Raw genomic sequence first — 27,334 nt, forward strand, 5'->3', positions numbered from 1 at the left:
GCTATACTACTTTAGATGCACTTACCTCTTTGTCTAAAGGGTATGTACTGTATGAACTACAATAAGGAGCTGATTCTCCTCAACCTGCTCAGATGACGAAATTCAGTAATGAAAATGAAAATTTACAAGAAGCCTATGCCCTGCAACTGCCTTAGTTGTCATGCATCATATTACACTTCTTCTTCTTCTTCTTCTTCTTCTTCTTCTTTTGGCTTTTCCCAGTTAGGGATGACCACAGCGGATCATCAGTTTCCATTTCTTCATGTCCTCTGCATCTTGCTCTGTCACACCAACCACCTGCATGTCCTCTCTCACCACATCCATAAAACTTATCTTAGGCCTTCCTCTTTTCCTGTTACCTGGCAGCTTCATCCTTAGCATCCTTTTCCCAATATACCCAGCATTCCTCCTCAGAACATGTCCAAAGCAATGCAATCTCGCCTCTCTGGCTTTGTCTCCAAACTGTTCAACCTGGGCTGACCCCCTAATATACTTATTCCTAATCCTCTCTGCCCTCATCACACCAAGTGCAAATCTTAACATCTTTAACTCTGCCACATCCAGCTCTGACTCCTGCTTTTTTGTCAGTGCCACTGTCTCCAACCCATATAACATAGCTGGTCTCACTACCCTTTTGTAGACCTTCCCTTTCACTCTTACTGGTACTTGTCTGTCACAAATCACTCCTGACACTCTTCTCCACCCACTCCACCCTGCCTGTACTCTCTTCTTCACCTCTCTTCCACACTCGCCATTACTCTGAACTGTTAATCCCAAGTATTTAAACTCATCCACCTTCCCCAACACTACTCCCTGCATCCTCACCATTCCTCTATCCTCCCTTTCATTCATACACACATATTCCATCTTAGTCTGGCTGACCTTCATTCCTCTCCTCTCCTCTCTAGAGCATATCTCCACTTCTCCAGGGTCTCCTCAACCTGTTCCCTACTCTCACTACATATCACAATGTCATCTGCAAACATCATAGTCCACAGGGACTCCTGTCTGATCTCATCTGTCAACCTGTCCATCACCAGTGCAAATAAGAAAGGGCTCAGAGCTAATCATTGATGTAATCCCACCTTCAACTTAAACGCATTTGTCACTCCCACAGCAGATCTCACCGCTGTCACACTACCCTTGTACATATCCTGTACCACTCTTACATACTTCTCTGCCACTCCTGACTTCCTCAAACAATACAACAACTCCTCTCTAGGCACCCTGTCATATGCTTTCTCTATGTCCAAAAAGATACAATGCAACTCCTTCTGACCTTCTCTGTACTTCTCCATCAACACTTTCAGAGCAAACATCACATCTGGAATGCTCTTACCTGGCATGAAACCTCATCACCTTCCTTCTTAACCTAGCTTCCACTACTCTTTCCCATAATTTCATGCTGTGACTGATCAGTTTTATCCCTATGTAGTTACTACAACTCTGCACATCACCCTTATTCTTAAAAAATGGTACCAAAACACTTTTTCTCTACTCCTCATACATATGACTTGCAATACCAGGCTACAACTCTTACCACACTTTACAGCCACCAAACCAGGACCAAAACACTAAAGGTGGAGGAGTGTCCATATTCACCAAGGATATTCACACCACCAGGCTAGTTGCCCAACACAATGCGTCTGAAATTCTCCAGGTGCAACTAACACTAGGTAAGACTGCAATCCAAATTGTAGCTTGCTACAGATCCCCCACCATGCTCCACGATTCTCACTACACCTTTCTAAACATACTGGAAAATATTACGATACAACCAAACACCCTAATACTGGGTGATTTCAACTACCCTGCCATAAACTGATAAAACTACTCGTGTACCAACACCTTTGCCCAATGGTTCTTGGAATTCATAAATTCCAACGCCCTGGATCAACTAATCCATAGTCCCACCAGGGGCTCCAATATCCTAGACCTGGTCATTACCAACATGGGAAATCGCTGCTCCACACCTATGGTCACTCCCCTCATTGGTCAGGTCTGACCATAAGCTAATCACCCTTAACATTCACATCCCACCCCCACCCCCCCAGTAAGGAAACCTCCATAAAAAACTTCTCCAAAGCCAACTTCATGCTACTCAAGTCAGAAGTGACAAACTTCATGACACCCATGCAGACAGGAACTGAAAGTATGACTGCTGAATCCTACACTAAGGCACAGTACGAGCACATCCACTCATGCATGAATTGTGCCATCCCAAATAGAACCAAGATGCTCTCCTCCAAAAAAAGGAAGCCAATCTGGTGGTCCCCTGCCATAAACAAACTTTAGAACAAAAGGAAGAAACTGTTGCAAAAAAGAGGAAACTCCCAGGATGCAAAAAACTCCCTTACCACCCTCAGTAAGAAGCTGAGATCCCTCACAAAATCCTCCAAAGCTAGTTATGAAAATAAAATTGCCAAAGATTCCAAAGACAACCACAAGGCATTCTATAACTATGTCAATAATCTTAATGGGAATGCTCAAATCTGCTCTGAGCTACAACAGAAAATACATTAAATATACTGATCCCGAGTATAATGCCAGTATCCTGGCAGATCAGTTCAGTGCCAACTTCACCCCCTCCCACCCCCTAAATGGCCCATCTCAATACCAGAAGATTGCCAAATTCCGGTAATAACAGCCACACAGGTAAAAAATGCACTCTCCAAAGCTAAGAGTACAGCATCCATGGGATCAGATGATATCCCGGGCTGTGTATTACATGAACTACAAAATGAACTGATACCTCACCTAAGTGTAATGTTTAATCATAGCCTCACCTCAGGTTTCATTCCCACTGAGTGGTGCACAGTTACAGTTATCCCACTCCACAAGAGAGGATCCACCTTGGATCCCAGGAACTACCACCCCATCAGTCTGGCGAGCCTGATCTGCAAGGCCATGGAACGTATTATCATGGAAGTTATAAACAAAGACATTGGCAACCTTCAAACACTGGACCCCACCCAGTTTGGGTTCATGAAGGGCTGATCTTCTCTCCTGAACCTGATTGACTTCTTCAAATCAGTCTCCAGAGCCCTAGACGAGGGTAACACAGTCCATTCAGCCTATCTGAACCTCACCAATGCCTTTGACACCATCCCCCACTCTGAAATCATAGATAGACTTACTAAGCTGGGCATTAATCCCTACATCACTCGATAGGTTGCCAAATGGCCTACTGACAGAACCCACACTATAAAAGTAGCTGACTCCAAATCCAGCTCCAGACAAGTGACAAGTGGAGTACCTCAGGGTTTACTTCTGTAACCTCTCTTGTTTGGCATCTACTTTTCTGAAGTACAGGCCAACACTAAGGGACTCTGGCTAACAAAGTTTGCAGATGACTGCAAACTGGGAGCCATTATTGAATCTCCAAATTATGTGGATACTCTACAAAGGGCCTTACAGAAACAGATGCTTGGTGCCAGAGCCATGGGTTCAAGCTGAATGTCAAGAAATATATAGTTATCCCCTTTGGGAAAAAAACATGTACCCATGAATTACCACATAGGTGGCAGGACACTAAACACCGAAAGTGTGATAAGAGACTTGGGGACACTGATGGAAAGTGGTCTTACCTTCGATTACCGCATCACCGCAACAATCAGGAAATCCTTCTATGTGGCACACCTCATCACTAAGGGCTTTTCATCCAGAAAAAAGGAGGTCATTGTCCCACTGTACTCATCCCTCATTAGACTCATTATAGAATACAATGCCCCATTTGGTATGTACCTCTTAAGATTTCTGCAACAACTGGAAAGGCTGCAGAAATACCTCACTAAAAGAATCACAGGCCTAAAGCAGATGACCTATGCTGACCACCTTAAAAAACTCTAGCTATACTCTGTTGCATATCGTCTACTCAGTGGTGATCTCTGCTTAACATACTAGGCCATGTCAAACCCTGAGCTGTTGGACATGCTATACTTAAAGAAATCCAAATGTCTCATAGCCACATGCTTCAGGGATCTAAACCTAGTCATCACAATAAACACAACATGCTGGAGTGATAGTTTTCTGACCCAGAGACTCCCCAGACTCTGGAATAGACTGCCCATACATGTCAAGCAGAGCGCCTCTTTGGCCCTCTTCAAAAGGAACCTTGACAATTGGATGGGAGAAAGGAAACTCACCCTGGGGATCACGTCAGTCGCCCTGCTAGACAAGGGTCCAGGGAAGTGAATAGTGTGGGAAGAAATAGCCAAGGAATTGTTATGGCTAATCTTGTATAGGCCCTAAGACCGATAGCCTAGTACCAACCTATGAACCTATAAACCTATAATTACAGTAGAACTCAGTAGCACTTTGTCTGATGTCTTCTTCCATTTGGCACAAATATTTGAGGTACTGCCTACTGAGCTCAGTACAATAGTGTTTACACTTCTCAGCAGAGCATGTGATACCAGTTGCAGCAGTACCCATCCTGGCAAGGCATGCCAAACATGCACTTATATTCAAGACCATCATTAGAGATCCCAGGCAAGTACTGCCAGTGGATGCAGTGTATTATGCACATAAATATCCTGATTCTTTATGGCTCCACCTGGAAATCACTGCCAGTTTCAGTGCCTTCAGTAACGTGACCACTTCACAGATCAGATATGGCAGTTTATTTCCATTGATGCATGTGGCATCCAGCATGTGATGTGCAACAATGTGAACTGGGGCTTTGAGACACTGTGTAATGTCACCATAAAGTGACTCATACATTCACAATGTGCCAGGATGATATTTGGATATGAAAATCATGTGTATATAAAAGTTTGTATCCCAGACTACCCACATTTTGCATTCCTAAATGCCTTTATAAAAATGTCAAATATATGCATGTGCCCAAAGGGGTCAGTGACTCAAATATACACACACATGTCCAATGTACTTTGCAGCAACTCCTGTTAGTACACAAGGAAAGATGTGTATCAGAGTGCAGCCATTAGCAGTTATGTAGTGTGAAAACAAGAATCATTAACATAATTACTGTGTTATTAGACTTGAAACTGCATGCCAAATAACACTTCAGCCATTGCAGTACTCATCATGCTATGAAATTTGCTTCAGTTTTTTTCAAAAAGAGTGAAGTGACAGCAGTTCCTACTGGGCTTCCAAAATAAATACACCTTAAGTAAATATACAGGGGATACTGCTTTCAAATATGGAGAAAATGGTTTGAGTCATCATCTGCAGTTTTACTATTGCTTTCAGGGATAAAAATGATTTGGAAGGGGGTCACCTGAGAACAACTGATTGATTCCTGTCCATGAGAGATGCTCGCAGGAGGGATTATTAATATGCTGTGATGTATATTGCCTCTCTGCTGTATTTGTCATACCAAAAGGTAGGTTTGCAGGAGGTAGAGCACATAGGCCTTGTGAGTAGGCTGGTGACTGGTGGGTCACATTGTTGACTATCCCTTGTTGTCCTATGCATTGCATAGGTGTAATCAATTGCCAAACCTTTTATGTGTCATGTGGAGTTGGGGGAGGGAAGGAGAGGAGACTACAGTTCTGAATATGACATTCAGTGTCTACCTCTTATTTGCTGGGTGCTGTCTATAGAATGGCTATGTAAACAGGTTGTGATTGCCATGAGAGAAGGGAAGGAAAGTGCTTTTTTCAGTTGTGTCTCCAGGTTATATTACCGGAATCTCATGCATTTCAAAATGCATTTTGTTCAGTGTGTACTTGTTTGTGAGTAGGGATAATTTACTTCTACCAAAGCTCACCTATTTTGGGCATTGTGGAAAGGGGTAATGTCATCCCCAAGTGTGCTTCTCTGGTGTTGTTTGCTGGTGTGGGGGTGGACAGGGGTATCATTTTCAAAATGTGTTTATGTGGTTTACTTTTGCTACAGCAGGGGTGAGGGTTTAACACACCCTATGGTGCTTATATAGACTGCAGTGAAATACATTGTAACATGTTTTTTCTGCATGAGATCAGACTGACACATATGTGTACCACTCAACATGGGTGCCATCATAGGGGTGTGTTTTAGCCAGGGATCTAGCATCAGTGGATCATGGTCATGCTTCTTGTGTACATGTATTGTCATTATTGTCATTGACATTATGTATCATTGACTGGCTGGATGATATTAAAATGCCATAGGTACATCAGTAAGGCATGCAGCAGTGCAAAAATAGGCAGACAAATAGAGTGAAAGAGAACACAGCTTTAGCAGTCCATATTTGTGGTGGAAGTGTGATGTTGTTGGCCTATTGCACACAAAACTTTTTTGCCACAGATATCATATCTGTTTGCAAGGGCTTGTTTCACAGGTACATTATGTCTTTTGTGTGCATCACAGATGTCTCTCTGATTGGCTACTTTGCTGTCTCAACATGGTAGGCACCTTTACAGGTAACATGTGCCTCTCTACTGATCAGATGTAATACAGTCCATGGTAAATGCGGACATTGTAGTGGGGTACTATGATGTGTATGTGACAGTATAACAGGTCAAAAGCTAAATTTATATATATATATATATATATATATATATATATATATATATATATATATATATATATACACACACACACACACACACATACATATATCCAAACATTTTTAGAACAAGATGCTTCAGAGGTACTGAGAAAAAGATGGAGAAAGTGCTATGGGAATATGGTCAGCTGATAATGTTTGCAGATAAGAGTGACCAGGCCTTCCTGCAGCATGTCAGTATGATACAGATGCACAGTTCACTGCTGTTAGTAGTCATAACCATACACAATGAAGTACAGCATAGGGTCACGAAAATGATTTATCATACCCACAACAAATTAGCATGTAGAGGAGTTATGGGACAATGCTTGAGGTCTGCTGATGGTGTAATCACTAACCAACATGGAGAAGTTCCTGACATTTCTGCCAGGGGACATGACAGATCTATCATAGGTGGTTGAGGACTTGACACTAGTGCAAAGCTTTACTGACCACCTATGGATGTCAGTAAGTGATGCCCTAAATGGAGTTAGAACAATACCAGTACTAAGCAAGGTCATTTTGTTCTTGAAGCACATTAAGCATATTGGGACTTCAGCTACATGAATCTGCTCAAGGTATGTGGTCTATATGTTTTGCATGCCAATCTGTTTAGCAATATGTTCACTGGGTAAGTGTTGAGATAGCATTTGTATGCTTGAGTGTATTTGTCTATTTGCACAGGTTATTCTGTGTCAGAGTCTTCAGCATGGCCATTTGCATGCCTGAATTCAGGGAAATATTTCAGCCTGATTGTGAAGGCTGCTACAACCTGGTGCAGTCTCTGGTCATGGTGGCTTTGTCAGGCATAAAATGTGGTGGGCATATCACTGCCCTTTTCTCAGACACTGTTCCAGTGCCTGTGTAACTCATCCCCCTCCAGTCACAGAATATCAAAGTAGGACCAGAATAGGATGACAGAGCAGAGCATGATGCAGCTTCTTCCCAGTGGCCCAGACATTATCTGGTAGTTGGAGGCTATCTTACTGCTGGCTACTTATACATTGATTCCCAACCCACAAATGAGTTGAGTGTCTCCATGACCCCTACAGAGTGAATGTGCATTGTCATCATAACAAGTGCAGGCTGATGCCACCACAGCCACTGTAGAGCTAATGGGCATGGTAAATAATCTGCACGTTGACATCAGACAGTGCTTTACCCATTTATGCACCATTTTTGAAATGAACATTGTGAAATCAATATCTTCAAAGTATCCATGTATAACCACATACCATAGACATTGCCTTTCTTATGGCAAATCCTCTACCACTTCTGATGGGCATTTTCAGGTGACATTCCAGGTCCCATAGTGCCACCTTCTCTGCAAAAACTTCCGCTGTTGAGGATACTCTGTGACACAACAGATGGAGATTTGGATGAGGTACACATGCAAAACCCATCCAAAATATATGCTCTTCACAATAACAGTACAATCCATCTTGTGTGGCCATAGTGGATTATAATACACTGCCACTGATGTTCATCCAACAGGGTTCCACCATGGACAGGGACATGCACTGCTGAAGCAGGTACTTATAAAGTGTATTATGGTTCAGTATCAGAGATTAATGCTCAGAGTGCCATCTTCTGCAGGACCTGTGTTCAACCTCACACCCATACACCCATCACCACCAACCACCTGTGTCAGGGAACACCACAGCAGAGACACCACACTCACCCTGACCAGTCATCCTGGATCACTGAACTCAGCAAGCCATGACACGCACACATTCATCTACATCATTATCTCCCCTCCTAATGTCCATTGTTGACACCTGTGACTGTTGCACTCCCCACCTATGCATATGCTGCTAGCTGCACACTGCCCTCAGTACTCTTTTACTAGAGTATGTTTCCTGGATCATACTGGAGAGCACCACCACAAATGATCATCATTCCAAATACACTTTGGTGAAGTTTTGGGTGCCTAATAGGGCAGTTTTATTTGCATTCTCTGCTATATTATTTATACTAAGAGGAACTAGATTATTTTAACTAGCTATTGTATATTTGGTATACTAAGACATACTGTTTTATTTAACTCATTCCTTTCAGTAGAGCTATTTTGAGTGTCTAATTTTAACACCCAGTGGGGTTTGATTGAGCCTTTACAAAATTATTACCTTACAGTTCAAAAAATATTAATGTTTCTGGAACCATAAGTGTTACTAGAAAAGTGTAAATGGCAAACTATTCAGGATACATTAATCATTACATAAGTGACATTCATTCAATTTGATATTTTATACTAGATTTTATAAGCCAAAATAAAGGCTAAGTCATTTCTACTGTAGGTTGATTTCCAACCTGATTTGAACGTGTAATGTAATTCTGCTAAAAAGATTATCTTGTTCCTTAGGGGAAAATCTCTTAAAGAATGCTACAAATGTCACACACAGACATTAAAAAGCATTACTTGCTTTAGTGCATTACTGTGAAAGTTCCATTTAATAAATTGTAGGAAAAAGTAGTGACAGAATTGCTAGATATACCTTGAAACCATAGCTAAAGATACCAATTAGTAACTTTTAGACCATGGTAGAATATGGCTATAATACTGCAATGTTACAGACACAGGTCATTGTTGAATATGTGCTTGGCCTAATTAAGCACTGCTTACATTGTCTGCATGTTATCTCGTAATGCACTGCAATGTGACACTAAAATGTAATGCAATCTTTGCAGTCACTGCATGCTTGCACAACATCCTAACACACAAAAACTTAAAGCAGGGCAGAGCCATTCAGAAGGAAGATTTACCAAGTTCATCACTGAAGGGGATTCCTGATGATAAGCCTGTGGGTGAGCTGGCTGCAGCAGAAGACTATGCAAGATGGAGGTGGGTGCAGTATATTGTGGCACTGGCTAAGAAGCTGTGTGTGTTTTTAAAAAATGGGCCAATATAAAGCAGTACATACAAAATAAAAATTGATTGTGATAAATCATGCATAGATTATCAACATTGTATATTAGACACAAGTTACCAAAGCAGCAGAGTACTGAGTTCAGGGCACAGTTGTAATCATATACACAAGTGGGTAGGGCCATATTGACAAGAAATGTCAACAATGGTCGATGTATGTGTGTGTGTGTGGGTGGAGGTAAGAATTCTCGCTGTAAGTGTGCAAGTGTGTATGTGTGTGCATGTGTGTGTGTGTGTGTGTTTGTGGCATGGGCTGAAAACTGGGGAGGAGCTCATTAGGTTGGCAAGGGTGGGGGTAGTGTCTCCAATGTAGTGGTGCTACAGGTTCAAGACAATGTCCTTCTCCTTACTCCTCCACCAGATGCAAAGGTGGACTGCCCATGGAAAGTGCATCAGCTATGATGTGTGTCTGTGCAGGATCACATGTGTGTGCAAAATGCCTATGCCACATGCCCATTATTTTGCACATCTGGCCAATGCATTGCCCAACATCATCACACAGACTACATACTATTACTACTACCAGCAAAGCAATGCTCACATCGGTGTCTTTCCTTATATTATAGCCCTGAACAAATGCTGGTTTGTGGCCATGGATACACTTACTTGGAGATGTGGGTGACACCTGCAATGTGATTAGCCACTGGCACATCATGCCCTCCTATCATCTTCATTCTGTAACTTGCTTGTGACAACCAGACGGGACTGTGCCACTTGACAGGTGATCTCTCCCTGAGAAGATACTGCTGACACCATGATACACTACCATGATAGGATGTGGCTGCCATTATTATCAGAGACAGACAATTCCCTGACATCAGGCAGGCCTACGTCCATGATGGAGGATCCTGATAACACAGTGCCTGTGAAAACACCAAGAAGTTAAACAAACTAAGTTCATAGGTTCATAGGTTGGTACTAGGCTATCAGCCCTAGGGCCTATACAAGCCTAGCCATAACAATTCCCTGGCTATTACTTCCCTGGTCCCCTGTCTAACAGGACAATTGACGTGATCCCTGGGGTGAATTTCCTATCTCCCATCCAATCGTCAAAGTTCTTTATGAAGAGGACCAAAGAGGCGCTCAGCTTGACATGTATGGGCAGTCTATTCCAGAGTATGGGGAGTCTCTGGGTCAGGAACCTATCCCTTTAGTATATTTTGTTCATTGTGATGACCAGGTTTAGATCCCTGGAGTGTGTGGCTGTGAGGGATTGGGATTTCTTTAAGTGTAGTATGTCCAGCAGCTCTGGGTTTGACATGGCCTTGTATGTTAAGCAGAGATTGCCTCTGAGCAGGCAATATGTGACAGAGTATAGTTGGAGTTTTTTTAGATGGTCAGTATAGGGCATCTGCTTTAGGCTTGTGATTCTTTTAGTGAGGTATTTCTGTGGCCTTTCCAGTGTTGCAGATGTCTTGTGAGGTACATACCAAATGGGGCGTTGTTCTCTATAATGGGTCTAATGAGGGATGAGTACAGTGGGACAATGACCTCCTTTCTTCTGTATGAAAAGCCCTTAATGATGAGGTGTGCAACATAGAAGGATTTTCTGACTGTTGTGGTGATGTGGTTATTGAAGGTGAGACCACTGTCCACTTGTGTCCCTAAGTCCCTTATCACACTTTCGGTGTTTAGCGTACTGCCACTTATGTGGTAATTCATGGGTACATGGTTTTTCCAAAAGGGGATAACTATACATTTCTTGGCATTGAGCTTGAGCCCATGGCTCTGACACCAAGCATCTGTTTTTGTAAGGCCCTTTTGTAGAATATCCACATCATTTGGGGATTTAGTAATAGCTCTGAGTTTGCAGTCACCTGCGAACTTTGTTAGCCAGATTCCCTTAGAACTGGCCTGTACTTCAGAGAAGTAAATGCCAAAAAAGAGCGGTCCCAGGACTGAACCCTGAGGTACTCCATTTGTCACTTTTCTGGAGCTGGATTTTGAGTCGGCTACTTTTACAGTGTGGGTTCTGTCAGTAAGCCAGTTGGCAACCCATCGAGTGACATAGGGATTAATGGCCAGCTTAGTAAGTTTATTTATGATTCCAGAGTGGGAGATGGTGTCAAATGCCTTGGCGAGGTCCAGATAGGCTGTGTGGACCGCCTTGCCCTGCTCCATGGCTCTGGATACTGATTCGAAGAAGTCAATCAGGATGAGGAGATAAGATTGGCCCTTTACAAAACCAAACTGGGTGGGGTTTAGTGTTTGAAGGTTGCCAATGTCTTTGTTTATAAGTTCCATGATAATGTGTTCCATGTCTTTGCAGATCCGGCTCATCAGACTGATGGGACGATAGTCCCATGTGGATATCCCTTGTGGAGTGGGATAAATGTAGCTGTGCACCACTCACTGGGCACAAAGTCTGAGGTGAGGCTATGATTAAACATGACACAGTTAGGTGAGGTGCCAGTTCTTTTTGTAGTTCATGTAGAACACTGCCCGGGATGTCGTCTGGTCCCAAGGGTGCTGTATTCTTAGCTTTGGACAGTGTGTTTTCTACCTGTGTGGCCATGATTACTGGAATTTGGCAAACCTTTGCTATTGAGCTGGGCCATTTAGGGGGAGAAAGGGGGCTAAAGTTGGCACTGAATCGATCTGCCAGGATATTGGCAATATCCTTGGGATCAGTATATTTAATGCCATTCTGCTGTAGCTCAGAACAGATCTGAGCATTGCCATTTAGATTTCTGACATAACTATAGAATGCCTTGTGGTTGTCCTTGGAATCTTTGACAATTTTATTTTCGTAGCTAGCTTTTGAGGATTTTATGAGGGATCTCAGCTTCTTACTGAGGCTGGTGAGGGCGTTTTTTGCATCCTGGGATTTTCCTCTTTTCTGCAACAGTTTCCCCTTCTGTTGTATAGTTTGTTTATAGCAGGGGACCACCACATTGGCTTCCTTTTTTTGGAGAAGAGCATCTTGGTTCTATTTGGGATGGCATGATTCATGCACAAGTGGATGTGCTTGTACAGTGCCTTAGTGTAGGACTCTGCAGTCGAACTTCCAGATCCCGTCTGCGTGGGTGTAGTGAAGTTTGTCACTTCTGACTTCAGTAGCATGAAGTTGGCTTTGGAGAAGTTTTTTAAGGAGGTTTCCTTACTGGGGGGTGGGGGTGAGATGTGGATGTCAAGGGTGATTTGCTTATGGTCAGACCTGACCAATGAGGGGGTGACCACTGGTGTGGAGCATCTATCTCCCATGTTGGTAATGACCAGGTCTAGGATATTGGAGCCCCTGGTGGGGCAATGGATTAGTTGATCCAGGGGGTTGGAATTTATGAATTCCAAGAACCATTTGGGAAAAGGAGTTGGTACCCGAGTAGTTTTCCCAATTAATGGCAGGGTAGTTGAAATCACCCAGTATTAGGGTGTTTGGTTGTATCTTAATATTTTCCAGTATGTTTAGGAAGGTGTATTGAGAATCTTGGGGTATGGTGGGGGATCTGTAGCAAGCTACAATTTGGATTGCAGTCTTACCTAGTGTTAGTTGCACCTGGAGAATTTCAGATGCATTGTGTTGGGCAACTAGCCTGGAGGTGTGAATATCCTTGGTGAATATGGACACTCCTCTACCTTTAGTGTTTCGGTCTTGGTTTTGTGGCCAAAAAGTGTGGTAAGAATTGTAGCCTGGTATTGCAGGTGTGCTCTCTGGAGCCTTGAACCAGGTCTCAGTCACTGCACAGATATTGATGTTCTCCATTTTTAGGAGTGCCTCAAGAGAGTGCATTTTGAGGTTTAGACTTCTAGCATTGAGTAGCATTACCTTCAGATTTTGCATGCTTGTATCTGTTATGGTGGTGGTTTTATCCTTTGAACCCTGCCTAAAAAAGGCACTATAGTGGTGGCAAGAGCTTTAGCCAGTAACCTGAATCCCAGGGGTGACAGGTGCAGACCATCTCTGGCAAAGCATCGTGGTTTGTCGATCATGTCTTCCCAGGCAGACAAATACTGGATCCCCTTTGAATGACACCAGAAGATTAGCCAATTGTTGAAGTCAGTCATTTTGTCCTTATACTGTGGTATCATTCTGGGCGAAGGCAGGATGCTACTCAGGGCTAGGGTCATACCTGCCTGGGTCACATGATCTTAGAGCTCTTCCATGTCTGTTTTCATGTTGTCCAGGGAGGTACGTCTCAAGTCATTTACTCCATCATGGACAATGACAGAGTCGTATTTGTACTTGTTGTGGAGTGATTTTAGTATGCATTATGTGGCGGATCCTGGCTCCCAGCAGGCAGCTGACTGTAATTTTCTCCTTGTTCAGCTATCTTATTATCTATAAAGAAATGTATGCTTTATCTGTGGTTTCCATGCTGTGTATGATAACCTTAAACTGCAATGAAATAGGCATGTGAGATGTAATACATCATACACAACTATCCAGCTACACAGTCAATGTGGAAGAGATGGTGAGATCCATATGCATTAAACTATGTAAGGGGAACTGTCCTCATGTACAGCTGGGACACTTTGGATTCCTGTTTAAGTGTTATTCTCTCAAGTTAGAGATGTCTGAATATAAGTGGATAATAAGATTTGCAGCAGATAGAACACCAGGGTTAAATAATAGAATAACACTTAAACCAATGCTGGATTTTAGACAGAAGCAATACAGATAGTTAGATGTTTTATTATTTATGTCCATATTAGGTATGTATATGCATATATTATAAAGTTAGGAACATATGGTGTATTAAATAAAACTCTTTAGTAGACACTTTGCGCTAATACATATGACGCATAAAAATTATTACTAATATATTTTTTAATTTTTTTTATTTATTATTTAGTTAAATTATGTATATTTTATTGGAAATGTGCTAGTTGACTAATTTTATTTTTTTTTTGAGAAAAAAATTCTTCTTTATTTTATGCTCTATAAGTACTATGCCTTTTAGAAGTGCCTGCATTCTTAATAATGTTTGTTTATACATCGGGTGGCTGTGTCATGTGGGCTATTGAAAAATCATTATATTATAAAGTTTTAATTCATTTAACATTAACACTGAAGAAGGGACATTCCCGAAAGCTTTGTTTGTTACTAAATAAAGTGAGCGTTTTTCTACCTGTTTGGTTTTCTTTTTTGTAATACAGAGAGGAGCATTGTGGGTAGAGCTGAGCTCGAGAGATTTTTGGCTGGCACAAGCTCTATAATGGCCAAACTGGTTCAGAGGATCAGAACTGACTACCCAAGAGTCAAGAACAGATGAAGATGGAGATCAGATTAAATGTTTTGTTCTGCTTAAGGTAATATATAATATTGCATGCAGAAATTATGCAAACTGATAATGATAAAGGAGAATGAATTTGTTAAAAATAACTACAATTGCAGACAGATAAAGACAAAAGTAGGATAGGATTTATATAAGTTATCAAGGAAATGAAGTAGCTCAGATTGCACCTGCTGGTGAAAATTGGAAATATATGTTAATGAGTATTTTACAACATATATAAACAGGGAAAAAAGAAAAGAGAATAACCTCTTGGATAGAGGAAACCCCTGACATAGATTTAGAAACTGCTCTGTCTGACTACACTGTTAAGAAATTTAAGGACACAGTATTTTTCTTAATATAAAGTCTGGGAACTGATGGTTTGTCTATGGAGGATTATTGGATCTTTAAAGATCTTTTGCTTCCAGAACTGTAACAAAATTCATTATATAATGACACTGGGAAATGCAGTTCTGGTAATAATGATCCAAGCACAAAGTGCATTATTAAAGGAAAGGAAAACAAGCAATTATTTAAATTAATGCAAACCATTCCGCATATTAAATTCAAATGATAAAATAATTGCAGACAGCGCAGTGGTGTAGAGGTAGCATTGTTGCCACACAGCAAGAGGTTCTCCGGTTCAATTCTTGGCTAAGTGTCTTCTGTGTGGAGTCTAATTGTCCTCCCTACATTTGTGTGGGTTTCTTCTGGGTGATCCGGTCTCCTCCCACATTACAAAGACATGCATCTGGATTGTTTCTCCCTGGGCCTCCTCTGAAAATTGGCTTGTTCCAAGTTGGACTTTCCTGGTAAACAAATGTTAAATAAAATTACAATGTGATAAATATGAAAATAATTCCATGTCTAGCAGCATGGGTTTGTACCTTATAATATAATGATAAAGGTCATTATGTTATTTTGAGCTATCATTTCATCCCAAGGAAAAAAGTTTAGAAGAAGTATTACTTCTCGAACTTGATACAGCAAAGCTTTTAAATATGTTACATAGGCAGATATTAATTTACTTATGATGTGCTATAGCATCCCTGGGCAAGGTATTACAAGTTTAAATAATCAGTGAAGGAGAACTATGGGTCTGATTCCAAAAGGCTTTCTCTCAGTGAAAGTAAGATACTCTGGTGTAAGGCCTGTCTATAATGCAGGCTTACAATGGAGTAAGTTATTTACACTGATAACAAGTCTTTTGGAATCTGGCCTCAGGTTAATGCTTGCATGAAGTGCATAGAAATGCCCATTTAAAAAAAAAAAAAAACTTCAGGGGGTCAAACAATGCTAACTGTTATCCCCAACATATTTTGTTAATACTGTTGACTCCTTGGTTTATAATAATATTGATTCAGACAATAAATATTGATGCTCATCATTAGGCATTTTCACTTTAGGCTTATGCTTTAGAGATTCTGATCATGGTAAAGAATATTTTTGGAAATAATGAATTATTAAAATAGATTTTTGACAAAGCAGATGAAGTAGCTTGCTATTTAATTACAACAAAATAACACAGAAACAGCAAGCTACCTCATCCCTTTGTACAACTCAGATACTGGCTTGTTAGGTAACACATTTCACATCCAGGTCTACATGTTATATAGGTTATATGCATTATTAAAATAAAAACTTAGTTCCTGGAAATATTCTATAATAGTATTGTTACACATTGCATATATATGTGCATTATTAAAATACAAACATAGTTCCTGCAAAGATTCCTTAATAGTATTGTTTCACATTGCACTGTCAGTGCTATATATGTTTTTAAAATCACTTTATGCAGAGATACTCAATGAAAAAACATTCATTTCAAGATCCACATTAAGTGCTATATTTGTATTTCCTGAATTACAGGGGCTGAAGATAATACACAAAGAAATGTAACATAATTTGCAGAACAGTAGAAATGAAATTTCAGAATGAAACATATTATGGCTATGTTACAAGATACTGCTGTATAATGAGCTTTGTAACATTACTGCCCGATAATACTGCTTAAGTGTTACTTTTAGGTTAATGTAATACAGGCCATGCTATTAATCTAAAAACAAGCTGTAACTGTAATTTGCCATCCCACTGCTATAAATCAAATGTGATACTAGTATTATGGGAATAATACAAAATAGCAGCAAAGGATGGGAGTGCTGGCCCAGTGTTTCTAAGAGTTGAAAAAAAAAGAAGCTCTTTGAGTAGCAAGCAGGGAAGGAACGCATTTTTGAAAGGTATAAGCTCTCAGGTATTCATGAGTGCAGTTTGATAAGTAAAGAAGGCTGTATGACAGTGAAAAATTAAGGTGTAATAATTACATTAGAACTGATGATGTCTGAGTTTAGGGTATTACATCAAGAGCTGGCAATAGTAAACTGAAAAAGCACATACGGATCACAATTGGGCAGCAGGATGTTTGGAATGGATTTTTGAACCACTGAAGTGATATTGGGGAAAGGAATGGAGTAAATAAGAGAATAAAACATGAGAAATGCTTATTTTGTGTAAGGAAGGAGCACACTGAGTGCCATTTGTCTTTATTTTGCCTTTTCTCTATTTAAAACTTAAGTTAAACAATGGAAAGTGAGGGAAGGAGTATGTTTTGTTTAAAGGAGTTTTAGAATAACTAAATAGAAGGAAGGGAAGTTCCAGATCAGCCGAAGCAAGAAAATATCTATATGTTATTCGAGGGAGTGTGACCTGTAAAGAACTATGCTTGTGAGGACAGGTTATACAAGAACCGAGGAACATAACTGAAAAGCTTAATAATCTGTTTTACAAAGATGATAAGCATTGTGTGGGACAGGTTAGCTTCCCATGACTGTAATAGCTCAGACAATTGGAAGGTAAATCTAGAATGAAACTTTAGGCCATCTATAGCAAAATCAATTAAAAAAGATGGGATGGTAAGAACTGAAAGGAAAAAATATATACTATTGCATACTATTGGTATACTTATCATATAACATGCTCTTAATTACTGCAATTTAGATATGTTTTAATCGCAGTATGTTTCACCAGGTATGGTAACATAGGTGAAATTATCCACTAATGGGGCTCAGTTTTTTTTGTAAAGACTAGGGAATGTAGGGCAAAGTATGGTGATTAGATGCATTATGTAAGCATATGCCAGTGCAGCAAAGAAAAAAGGAAGAACTTGGGAGACCATTCAAGGCTAAGGGTATGTTACTAATACAAAAGGAGGCAGAGTAGATCAAGCAAGTAAGACAGTACTTTTGTCACTTAGAAGGGGTATGAAGCATGGGAAGGCTGTGTGTTATGTTATAGACTGATGTATATTTTGATGGTTTATATCAGCTTAGGTCTGTCAAAAGTGTGGGGAGGGACTGTTGACATGCTGACACTTAATGCCCAAAGGCCAGTTTGGCTAGCTCCAGAGGAACAATAGCAGGTTACTACTTGAAATGGTGAATGGGTGATCAGCCCAATAAAGACAAAGAGTTTTAGCAAGAATTGAGATGGAGCTGGCAGATATTCTATGTTTGCAAGGTGGCTAAGAATATATTGTGCCAAGGTTATGGAGTGATAGTGACTGCAATGGATGTAAAAAGTTAAAAAAAGGTTTTAAATGGGTGGGCAATGTATTGTGGAATTTATGAATGGTTGGAAGTAATACTGCCATCATATTACAGTTCAAATGGCAATAAAGCAATAATGTCAAAGACATAATTGTGTAGAAAGGGAGATAGGATGATATTGAGTGGGGATTACAATGTAGTCCTAAATTTGGATTTAGAAAGATTGTTTGGCAAAGTGGGATTCCACATTAAGTGTCATGTATACCGGAAAAGCAGGTGGGAAAAGCATTTGGGGAGTTGGCAGAATTGTGTATAAGGTTGGGTCTATCTGGTAATATCGAAAGCCGACATCATTGAAGATGGAGTCATCGAGATGACATCCATGAAAACCCACTTCAGCTAAAGACTGGATGAATGAAATCCTTCCCAGGGTAAGTACTAAGTCAGCCAAACACACACAAAACTAACACCGGAACACTCAAAGGCCACTTAGGTGGGGGGCTATGCTACCACACCCCTCAGTGTGAGGGGCTCTGCCCCCCCAATTAAATATACCAACTCCAAGATCGCACTACAGTTTGGGAAAGGGCAAGGTTCACCTTCACAGCCAACAGGTTGCTTACCCTGGGAAGGATTTTGTTCATCTGGTCTGTCAATGAAGTGGGTTTTCGTGGATGTCGTCTCCATGAATTCATCTTCAACAATGTCAGCTTTTGATATTCTCAGGTAGACCCATAAAGTTGTATACAAGAATAGCAGATGGGGAATGCATTTGAGGAGTTGGCAGAATTATGTACAAGGCTGTATACAGAAATAGCAGGTGGGGAATGCATTTGAGGAGTTAGTAGAATTATGTACAAGGCTGTATACAAGAATAGCAGGTGGTGAATGCATTTGAGGAGTTGGTGGAATTATTTACAAGGCTGTATGCAGGAATAGCATGTGTGGAATGCATTTGAATAGTTGGCAGAATTATGTACAATGTTGTATATAGGAATAGCAGGTGAGGAATGCATTTCAGGAGTTGGCAGAATTATGTATGAGGTTGTATACAGGAATAGCAGGTGGAGAATGCTTTTGAGGAGTTGGTAGAATTATGTACAGGTCTTTAAACAGGAATAGCAGGTGGGGAATGCATTTGAGGAGTTGGCAGAATTATATACAATGTTGTATAAATAAATAGGAGGAGAGGAATGCATTTGAGGAGTTGGCAAAATTATGTAAGAAGTTGTATACAGGAATAGCAGGTGGAGAATGCATTGAGGAGTTGGCAGAATTATGTACAAGGTTGTATACATGAATAGCAAGTGGGAAATGCATTTTAGAAGTTGGTAAATTTATGTGCAAGGTTGTATATAGGAATAGCTGATGGGGAATACATTTGAAGAGTTGGCAGACAACACTGTTAGATAATGAAGTGAATGACAGAATACAGAGGAAGAAAAGTAACAATAATACTTATGCAAGGGGAAGCGGCTATCATAATGGTGGCAGACAAGGTAAAACTGACCAGGATTATCTTATTCACTTATGACTGTATGATGTTATTGGAAGATGTTGACTGGATGCTATTTAAAGGGTTAGATTGATTTCATAGGCATAGTAATAAATATGAAGCAAAGCCTCTGAGTGTTAGAGGGCAATAGTTGGCTGGAAACAGTGGAAGGATACATAAGGATGTCTGTTAACAGAGCTGGAAAGGGCACCATCAAGATGATTGATAAGTATATGGGAACAGGGATCTTAGTGAGGTAGAAAGTGAGATGATGAGTGATATTTGTTGTTAATGAATAGTGAATAAAGGAATTTGATAAAACTTTGTAAGACTGGAAGAATACATTGCTGACATATGAAGATTTATAGGAACAAGGGCAGAAAGGGGTGGGTAAAGAATTTGAGAAAATGCAAGATGAATATGGCTGGATAAGGATGTCTGGTTAGCAGATATAAAAGTGTGTTGGGCAGTCTACAGAGAAAAAAGAGACAGGAGAGGGAGTGCAGGTGGAAATATAGTACAGCTATAACAATTGTAGACTGTGAGGAAAAGCTGATATTGAAAATACACCAGATTTATAAGAAAATATATTTGGTATACTGTAATGGAGAAAGTGGACACAGTGAGGAAAAGATGAGAGTGGGAAAGTGAAATATTAGAAGTAATGGAAAATTAAGGTATATGTGGAAATTGAAAGGCAATGAGGGTAGGTGGAAGGTTCCAAGATTTACAGTTTAGGTTGTTGAATCACTGGTATAAAATTCCAAAGGAGATCAGGAAGGAAGGGGTACCTCGATCATGCCCGATGTTGGATATGTGATTAGGAGCCAGCAAGAATTGTTCATTTGTGGTGATATTATAGGATAAGACAAGGAGATTGGAAAATGATATCAGAATTGTGGAAGAAAAACTATGATATAGAGGTGGCAAACAGTTGTCTGTTGTGTCTATTTGGAGTAGGTAGGGAGTAGGTAGGGATGATTAAAAGTGGGAAGCACAAACTACTGCTCTTAGTATGGTGGACTAAACAGGAAATTGTAAAAAAGTGGAGAAGTAAGAAGATAAAAAAATGTACAGGGTCTGAAGTGGTGAGATGGATTAAGAGGACAGTTCATGAAAATGAGGGGATTAAGTGGTTAAAGGTTATGGAGGACAGATGGAGAGAATATAGTAAAGAGTAGGAGAATTATGGGGAAAGGAAGGAAGTAATAATAGCATTAAGGGCTATAGTATGATGACGTTAGAGGGAATGTGATAATAGGGTGATGGGACAAGACAGTAGGAGGACTTTGGAAAGATATTGCAAAAGAGTATTTGGTTTGCATGTAGAGAGGGATGAAACCCATGAATGAATCAAGCCAAGATAATTCTGTATTCTTGCAGAAATAAATATATGAATGGGGTAATTACATATTTAAAGTACATAGTTACCGAACTATTAGGAACGATTTTTGTTTGAGCGGATATATTAGAATAATGATGCATGTGAGGATGGCGATGTACACAAATGAATGCCACTTTTATGTGTATATTTACAATACAGAGAATTTAAAGAAACCAATCTGAAGTACTTACTTATGATGCTGCTAGATTACTTGCTGTCCACTGCATATAGGCCCATGATATGATAGTGGACATACAAATATCAGGTACCATAGCATCAAGAAGTAATGCTGGTATAGCAGAAGCACAAACATTAATACAGTATAAAATAAACATTTGTTGTTTGTCGTAACACTTCTTTCTTAAGTATATTAACCACAAGTTTATACAACCTCAAAGAAAAGGCAGCCTTCATGAGAATGAAAATCTGTTCTCATTCTCCATTTGAGCACTTCACACGTGAAGACAAAGCCCTGTATGTGATGAAAGTTTTACTTGCACAACAGGACTCCTACATAGCATTTTGTAATCATAAGTGCCGCATGTTTAAAAAAATGGTAAAGAAAACTACCACATTGGATCAAGAACTATTTCAGAAATTTTGAAATATATACAGATTTTTAAGGTTGTGCTGATTATAATGCAAACTGATTAGTAGATGATTGAGCTTATGCTTGCTTTTTGTATAATGTGTGAACTTTCAGGGCAGCTTTCAGACATCACCTTTGCTTCTCTCAGATTTATCTGACTCCTTATTCAGCTATTTGAAGAGATGTGCTGTGGGCATGCATTGCAAAAATGATTCAATACAGACACAGTGATGTTAAATGCATCGGCAATGTCAAAACCAGCAATTTTAGGGAATGGCGTGTTCTGCTTTGGTACTGCTATTTTATGGTGCTAAGGCTGCTGCCTGTCTTATGACAGATTATACATTGCGGCCAGAATGCAAAAGGATATAAACACACAGTTTGTAGTATCATTCAACAAGAGTGTGGGACAATCAATTGCAATGTCATGTTAGCAGTATCCAGCACAGTTTAGTGCATGTTACAACACCTAATGGTTTTCTGCATCTGGCAATGAAAAGCGGCAAATACATTACACCACCAGATGCAGGAGTTTTTTTTCAGTGTCACTCAACTTATCATAATGTTATTCACAGCAATGAAATGTGTTAATGATATTCAGTATAGTAGCCTATGTTATGTATGCCTGTAAAACAAACTATGGGAACTGGGTATAAATAGGATGGCTTATTCTGCTTTATACCTTAGTACCACTTTTCTCTTTTACTCAAGCATTAGTGCTGAAAATGAATGCTGATGTATATAATGACCTAAAACTCTTTTACTCTGCTGTAAGGGCAGTTTAACCATATGGATTTGATCGCAGGGTGAGGTTGTTGGCACAAAAGGAGCACATGACCATAGGAAAACCAAAGGACTTTCCTGAGGATGATTAATCTTTCTTAGATGCTGATAACGGGTAAGTCAGTTTTGAACTTTTGCAAAGTTCTGAGTCATTATTGTTATTATTATTATAACTATTATTGTTATTATTATTATTATTACTATTATTGTTATTATTACTATTATTCTTATTATTATTATTATTACTATTATTGTTATTATTACTATTATTGTTATTATTGTTATTATTACTATTATTGTTATTATTATTATTACTATTATTGTTATTATTCTTGCATCTGTTTACACAATTATGTTTTGCAAGCTGTGCTGTATTCCATTATCAGGACAACTTCCATTATTTGGCTTACATTGGAGGGGGGTTGATTTTTCCAGAGACTGTTACTATTGATGCTTTGGATATGTAGTGCATGCACATTTGGATATGCAAACCCCACGTGTGCTCCACCAATGACTGTTAATAAAGTGTCAAGCAAGCTGTACATTTATTGGCACTGACTTTGAATTAATCAGCAGACTGTGAATACATCATTGTATTGATTTTTTCCTTTTCATCTATATAACGTATTTCCATCACTGAGAAAAACATTTGTGTTATTATACAGTTTGCTGCATTCCTTACTATATTTTTGTAATACTTACATACTGTCAACATAACATTCTTTGTAACATGGTGGTAGTATTTCTTATTGAACCATGTTAATTTCTTCATGACCTAGTTGATGCAAAGTTTTTAGATGCTTCCTATTCTTATTATTGGAGTGCACATTTAGGCATAATAATTTCATAATATTTCACACTGAGGAACCACTTCACTATACTTCACTGTAATTGCTAATCTAAGGTTGCCTTAGTACTTTGTGGTGTAGCTGTTGTGAAGAAAGATCAAATACTGTGTCCACCTACTTTTACCTTATTGTTTTTTTGGGTTTTTTTTGTTTTTTTCATCGTAAGTAGTGCTGCAAAAAGTGCACCATGATGTTCAAGAAAGTGCTACTGCCGATTCTTTCTCACCGCTCTAGATAAGCTCTAGCCCTATGAATCAAGCCTTATAATGAATCAAGGTTGAGTGTGATGGGCTTCCCCAGCTCTAAAGCATGCCACTTTATGGAAGTTGAAACCAAATTAGCCCTGAATGAGTTTATGCAGATCAACAGACCTGTGGAAGATGATAAGCCGAGAAAAACCCTAAATATACTATATATCTGTTTCAGAAGTATCTTGGTTCATATACCAGCTATGAATGCTTTATTGTGTACTACAGAGTAATATTAATTTGCAACAGTTTTGCAAATGAAAAAATGCAGATAATTGCTGAAAAAAATCAATGTGTATATCTGGAAAAATGCAGCTGTAATAACTTCCCAGGCATATTTAATGCAGTGTAATCATGAGAAAAGTGTTTAATCACCATGCATTTTAAACCTGGGAAAACAAAAGTGGGTGTTTCATGGTTAATGTCTGTTCTTTAATGAATGTTTTTGGGATCAGCTTGTCACAGTCAAGTAACTGCCCAAGAACAGTAGGTATGACCTTGCTTGTTTTCTTCATTCTGTGTATGGGGTTGGGGGATTAAGGGTACAATGACTGCAGTGGACAACATCAGTGATAGTCTTTACAATTTCTTCTCAGTACTGTGGGGCTGGGGGTTTACGATGGTAGGTCGCTTGCTGCTCAACAAAATTCATATCTTTGTGATCCTTTACAGTATGTCACTTAACGTGTGTATATTTTTATGCCGTTATACCGTGTCGCATCTCTTGTAATCGTGGTTTCATGGTTTACAGGTTTCTTCTCATACTTTAAACATGAAGCTGTTTTAATGTGGTAAAGCTATACTGCAGTACTCCATATGCTTCATATCCTACCGATGCAAAGTCACTACAGCTGTATGTTTTTCATATCACATGTACCGAGCAGTGATCATCTGAATGCTTCACCTTTCTCATCATAGGATACTACAGTATATACATTATAGAAGGTTTTTCTATTGGTAGTATTTAGGACATATCAAAAGTTGTACTTTGCCCACGGAAGATTAGAAAGTTCTTCCTACCTTCATCATATGAGGAGTTCCATTATGTGTGAGGTAAGTTTACTGACCTCAGCAGAAGTGCTATTGTTATTATATGACCCACTTTGTGTACAACTGATGGGTTTAACACACAGTTTCTCTTACTAATAATCTTATAATGCTGTAGTTATGATCTAGAATGGTGCTTACTACTGATACCACAATAAGACATAGTACTTAATGTAATGCTACTGTAGCACCAGTGTGATAGCCCATTCAGCCAATCAGAGTAATCTTCTCATTGGCATGATGGTTATGGTTTTTATTTGACAGAAACAAGCTGCAATGTTTGAAAATTACCACTAAAGGGAAAATGGCTAGGCCTTAAATGGCCTGCAGGTCAGCTAGCCTAGAACTTACCTATAAACCTATGGAGCTTTGTGCCGGTAGAAACATGTGGCCACTATCACCACTAGGTACATTTAAAGGCAATTACATGGATTTATCAGGAACATAATGTTGCATTATGCAATGTTTCTTCAGCATTCTCTTTGATTCCCCCCCTATGTCAACTATTCTATCATGAATCTGACCAGCATGCAAAAACAGTGCAGCAGCTGTGGTCTTCTTTTGCAACCTATGTATATTTTTCAATGTGCAGTTTTATATATATATATATATATATATATATATATATATATATATATATATATATATATATATATATATATATATATATATATATATATATATATATATATATTCGGAAATATATGGTACTATGGATGAATGACTAATCCAGCTGCTATGAGGAACACAGGAGGAAACAGTTTACTAACACTCCAAAGAAAACCTGTATTTCAATGCACACCAAAAATTTTAGTCAGTCCTTTTTGTATTGTTGCAATGTTACATTATAACACAACTGCAAGCCATAAAATATAGAGCATGAGAACTACTGCCACACAAAATAGATTCTTATTAAGATAGTAGATAGCAGACTAGAAATGTATAGTGATTTTCCATTAAAAGCCTGTCATTGCTACAGTGCAAAAGTATTCAATATGACATATTAATGAATTACATATTATGTGCATGCTGATGTGCTTGTGTAGATTGCAGTTAAATTAACAGTGATGTGGAGGAAAAGGAGAGTTTGGCCCATGTGCGTAGCTGCATGTGATCATGATCAGTAAGGCACTTAACATTAATACCTAACGGTACTGAGAGACCCAACACCAGCACTGACTGAGCCAGTCATTATTTTGGAATTGCAACCCCACCCCAAACAAAAATGTTATTGGTGACAAAGCAGTGGTTGTTAACAGATGACAGTGTAATAGCCAAATGTTTTGCATAACAAAATTCAGAACCACTGCTATAATACTCTAAAGGTCATGTTTTAAATCATTTAATTAGTATAAACTGTGAAGATCAATGCATATGTTTTGGAACTATGACAATTTGAGACACTTATGCCGATTAGCACACATTGCATACCACAACAGGAAAAAACAAGTCTTAATTTATGTTCTGTTTTCTTTCTTTTCCAAATTAACTGGTCATTGGTGGTACCAGCAGAAACATTACTTGCATTATACATGTACTAAAGTTGACCAATAAAAGATCATATGACTGGAGAATCCAGGATCCCCTTTATTCCAATTAAATATCTTATTTATGGAAAACAAAAGTGCAGTCAGCATACACAACGCGTACAACCATTATTATTGCATCAGTACAACAAAGGAATAGTTGTAAGGAAATTACAGTTCATGCTAACCACACAATTGCATTAGAACAGATGTGGTAAAGAGGCATTTGGCCAAGTCTAACAAGTTTGTCAGAATGTGCAACAGTGAATGATGAATGATAATAGTTAAAATTGCACTTTACCCTAGATTGCTAAAGTACACCTGTCAGATTAGTGCCTGTTCAGTGTCATACAGCTAAGTAGAATTTATCAGTCTCCCCTATTAACTGCAAGCTGCTAGTACTATTAACATTGATGCAGATTGTTTGCATCCAGTTGACATTCACCACCTATCCTGTGTTTCTTTCTCTTGCAGACATGGAATCTACAGACATGGTTTATGAAGTCTACATCATTTCACCAATGAAAGTGGCTATTTTTCTTTATATTGAGCATACCAAGAATTTTCAATTATACAAATAAAGGTTCTTATTGTTTTACTGTTAAATTAGTAAATATTTATACCAATTTTGTGTTACGCTGTTCCCTGTTTAAGTTCATTTTGTGACATATGAGAAAACCTCCAACAGTACAGCAAGATGACAGTAAGGCTGTTATTCATAGTCTCTTTCACAACTGTGATAGTGGTATTCCTGATGCTTATGGATAAGAATAGCAAAGGCAAGATTCATAAAGGCCATTTTACTAATGTGAAGGACATTAAAATAATGAGATGCAGATGAGAAATGTAAAACATAGTATACTAATGGTGTGGTTTTGCAATTCATAGTCTGACACATGTGTGGTATGCACATTCCTTGATAAATGTGGTGCATCACCTTTGAAATTGGAGTTGCAGTCCACACACCTGCCCTCAGCCATTCCTTCAATACTTTGTCCAAGTATGGATAATAATTTCCCTGATACACAAATGAATTATTTCCCCAGCAACCCCTTCATTAGTTTGTCTTAGGTATACACAAGCACTAAAATAACACAAAATAAATTATTATGCCCAGAAAGCACTTCAGCAGTATGATGATATATGCACAAGCACTTCCCTAACACACAAATTAATTATTCCCCAAGTGATCCCTTCAGGAGTATTTCTAGTATGCACAAGCACCACAATGGAACAT

General features: G+C 39.1%; 1 long non-coding RNA gene across 2 annotated transcripts in view; it reads left to right on the plus strand.

Moving 5' to 3' along the window:
* LOC122815676 overlaps positions 1-27,253 on the plus strand; it is a 125,308-nt gene extending 98,055 nt beyond the window's left edge. For both annotated transcript variants that reach the window (XR_006366983.1, XR_006366984.1), the window contains exons 4-6: positions 14,517-14,669; positions 22,451-22,543; positions 26,572-27,253. This is a non-coding gene — a long non-coding RNA (uncharacterized LOC122815676). The remainder of the gene's footprint in view (positions 1-14,516; positions 14,670-22,450; positions 22,544-26,571) is intronic.
* Positions 27,254-27,334: the final 81 nt, after the last annotated feature.

The sequence above is a fragment of the Protopterus annectens genome, chromosome 11.part0 (genome assembly GCF_019279795.1).
Source record: "Protopterus annectens isolate FY-2018-M chromosome 11.part0, PAN1.0, whole genome shotgun sequence".
NCBI lineage: Eukaryota > Metazoa > Chordata > Ceratodontiformes > Protopteridae > Protopterus > Protopterus annectens.